At 51.4% G+C, this 4026-nt stretch overlaps 1 protein-coding gene across 3 annotated transcripts in view; it reads right to left on the reverse strand.

Annotated features, from left to right (window-relative positions):
• The window catches only part of TOP3A (DNA topoisomerase III alpha), a 39376-nt gene that overhangs the window by 8561 nt on the left and 26789 nt on the right, over positions 1–4026 (reverse strand). The gene's annotated exons all lie outside the window — the stretch shown is intronic.

Here is a 4026-nt window from a genome sequence, read left to right on the forward strand (position 1 = left end):
CTCTGCCTGGATTGCCTACTCTCTGCACTACCCCTCCATGCACAGTCTGGACCATATGGAAACCACAATGGCCACCTCCCTGTCCCTCACATCCGCTTGCTCACTAACGCTGTTATCTTCAGCTCTGACGTTGAGTCTTTATGTTTCTCTCTCAGCTCAGTCGGAGCCACAGCCAGAGCCCCATCACCAGCTGGTCAGGACACTCAGGCTCCGGTTTCTGGTCTCTCCCTCCATCCACCCATTCTTTACGCTGTGGCCAAAGGGATCTTTTGTTTATTTATTTTTAATTATTGATTTAAAAGAGGGAGGGAGGGGGAGACACACACACACACACACACACACACACACACTGATTTGTTGTTCCACTTATGCACTCATTGGTTGATACTTGTATGTGCCCTGACCAGGGATCACACCCACAACCTTGGTGTGTCAGGGTGATGCTCTAACCAACTGAGCTACCGGGAGAGGGCCAAAGGGACCTTTAAAAAAAAAAATAAATAAAAATATATATATACACAAACATACATATATACTAGAGACCCAGTGCACAAAAACTTATGCACTCAGGGGGGTCCCTCAGCCCGGCCTGTGCCCTCTCACAGTCTGGGACCCCTAGGGGGATGACCACCTGCTGGCTTAGGCCTGCTCCCCGGGGCACTGGGCCTAAGCTGGCAGTCAGACATCACTCTGGCAGCCTGAGAGCCCTCAGGGGATGTCCACTTGCCAGCGGGGAGCAGGCCTAAGCTGCAGTCAGACATCCTTAGCGCTGCTGAGGTGGGAGAGGCTCCTACCACCACCGCTGTACTGGCAGCCGTCAGCCTGGCTTGTGGCTGAGCAGAGCTCCCCCTGTGGGAGTGCACTGACCACCAGGGGGCAGCTTCTGCATTGAGCGTCTGCCCCCTGGTGGTCAGTGTGTGTCATAGTGACCAGTCATTCCCAGTCTTTCTGCTGTTAGGGTCAGTTTGCATATTACCCTTTTATTATATAGGATAGAGGCCTGGTGCATGGGTGGGGGCTGGCTGGTTTGCCCTGAAGGGTGTCCCGGATCAGGGTGGGGGTCCCCACTGGGGTGCCTGGCCAGCCTGGGTGAGGGGCAGAGGGCCGTTTTCAGGCTGGTCACACCCCCTTCAGGGTGGGGGTCCACACTGGAGTGCCTGGCCAGCCTGGGTGAGGGGCAGAGGGCCGTTTCCAGGCTGGCCACACCCCCTTCAGGGTGGGGGGTCCTGCTGGGGTGCCTGGCCAGCCTGGGTGAGTGGCTGATGGCTGTTTGCAGGCTGGCCACAGCCCCCAGCCACCCAAGCTCCCAGTGGATGCTGGCTGGAAGCAGGAATCTGGGATTTATTCATCTTCTATAATTGAAACTTTGTTGCCTTGAGCGGAGGCCACAGCCCGCCAGGGCAGGCAGGAAGCTTGGCTTCCTCCATCGCCGGGGCAACCAAGCCTCCTGCTTGCTCCAGCTTCCTGGCTGCTGGCCGCCATCTTGGTTGGGTTAATTTGCATATAGTCGCTCTGATTGGCTGGTGGGCGTGGCTTGGGGCATAGCGGAGGTGTGGTCAATTTGCATGTTTCTCTTTTATTAGATTAGATATATATATATTTATTGATTTCAGAGAGGAAGAGAGAGTGAGAAAGAGATAGAAACATCAATGATGAGAGAGAATCATTGATCTGCTGCCTCCTGCACGCCTCCTACTGGGGAGTGAGCCCACAACCTGGGCAATATGCCCTTCACACAGTGGTTCTCAACCTTCTGGCCCTTTAAATACAGTTCCTTATGTTGTGACCCAACCATAAAATTATTTTCATTGCTACTTCATAACTGTTATGTTGCTACTGTTATGAATCGTAATGTAAATATCTGATATACAGGATGGTCTTAGGCGACACAGGCCGATGCTCTATCCACTGAGTCAAGCCAGCTAGGGCTGAAGGGACCTTTTAAAACAAGGGTAGGGAACCATTTTTTCTGCCAAGGGCCATGTTTATATTTATAACATCATTCTCTTAATATAAATGTTGCATGAAAAAAGCTCCTAGATTTACTGAATTTCGAGTCCCACCTGTGGCTGCCCTGGCAGGGCCAGACCAAATGATGTCATGGCCCGTGGACCCGATGCTCCCCACCCCTCTTTTAAAACATAGCTCTGCCACCAGGGAAATGCAAGCCAAACCCACAAAGAAATGTCACTCCATGCCTACGTGGATAAAGACCAGATGGCAATAAGTGCTGGCGAGGATGTGGAGACGCTGGACCCTCCCACACTGCTGGGGGGATGTAACACGGAGCAGCCGCTGTGGAAAACAGCCTGGGGTCCTCAAACACAGGCACCCGACCCAGCAGTTCTACTCCCAGGTGTATACTCGAGAGAACTGAAAACATGTCTACACAAAACTGGGACATAAATGTTCACTGCAGCATTCGGAACAGCCACAATGGAACAACCCGAATGTCCGTCAACAGAAACAAATGCAGAACGCTGCTCAGTAATGAAAAGGAACAGCGTCCTACACGCCACAACACGGACCAACCGTGACAACATGCTAAGTGACAGAAGCAAGTTACAAAAGGCCACCTGGTGTCTGATTCCGTTATAGGAAATGTCTAAAAAAGGCAAACCTGGTGGCAGGAGGGGAGTGGCTGCCTCGGGCTGGGACCGGGAGGGGAAGGGAATGACTGCTCTGGGTGGTGAAAATGTTTGATTTGTGGCGACAGCTGCAACATTTTGTGAATATACTAAGCACTGAACTGCACATTTTAAGTCAATGAATTATATACTGTATGTGAATTATGTCTCAATAAAGCTGTTCACGTTTGAAAAAAGTGTAGCCCTACATTGGTCCTTTCCTTAGAAATCTTAGACGGCTCTGCTGACCACGGGCCAACGTCCGAGCCCTCAGCGCGGCGTGGCTCCAATCATCTTTCTGGCCTCCCTTCTACGACCCCCCCGAGCGCCCCGCCCCAACAGCACGGGTGTCCGTCCCCGTGTCCTCCCTGCACCGCGAGGCTTGCCTTCGTCCTCGACATTCTTTTTTTTTTTTTTTAAATATATTTTATTGATTTTTTACAGAGAGGAAGGGAGAGAGATAGAGAGTTAGAAACATTGATGAGAGAGAAACATCGATCAGCTGCCTCCTGCACACCTCCCACTGGGGATGTGCCCGCAACCCAGGTACATGCCCTTGACCGGAATCGAACCCGGGACCTTTCAGTCCGCAGGCCGACGCTCTATCCACTGAGCCAAACCGGTTTTGGCGTCCTTGACATTCTTACTGTGAGGCTGCGGGCTCCCTGCCTGTTCCCTGCACAGCCCAGCATGTTGTGCCTAATGTGTTGGTTTGGTTTGGTTTTCCTGCTGGACCAGCCCTTGAAGAGAAGGACGAGGCCTTACGCCTGTGCACCCAGGTCCCAGGCCTCACACTTTAATGCATAAATCATGGAGGGTAAACTACCTCTCATTTTAGCTAAATGCACGGGCTTTCTGGACAGTCCAGGGATGGCCAGTGGACTCAGGTCAGGGCATGTCTTCCTACGTCACAGAACGACAACACTCACTTTGCAGTGAGGAGCTGCCCCCCGAGGAACAGCCTGCTTCCATGACACCCCAGGGAGCCCCCCTTGCAAGCACGGCCCTCTGGACGAGGCTCAGAGACAGTCCTCAGAGCTGTGAGGAGAGGGGCCAGTGGGTCAGTCACAAGAGAGCCACCTGTAAGGCTGCGGCTACAGGGCTTGGTGGGAGAAACAATCATGGCCTGGCTTTTCTTTTTAAACTTAATTTCATTTTTAAAAAAATAATTTTTAAATTTACAATTATAGCTGACATACAATATTATGTTAATTTCAGGTGCAAAACTAAGTGATCAAACATTTATATGACTTACAAAATGATCACCCCGATAAACCTAATCCCCATCTGACACCATATAAACCTACTTTCTAATTCTGAAACAATTACAGGAAATGCTGTAACAAAAATCTAAGACTATGGCCACCCTGGTAACAGCAGGGGCCTGGCTGCACCGGGG

Source organism: Myotis lucifugus, unplaced genomic scaffold, assembly GCF_000147115.1.
Source record: "Myotis lucifugus unplaced genomic scaffold, Myoluc2.0 scaffold_513, whole genome shotgun sequence".
NCBI classification, from domain to species: domain Eukaryota; kingdom Metazoa; phylum Chordata; class Mammalia; order Chiroptera; family Vespertilionidae; genus Myotis; species Myotis lucifugus.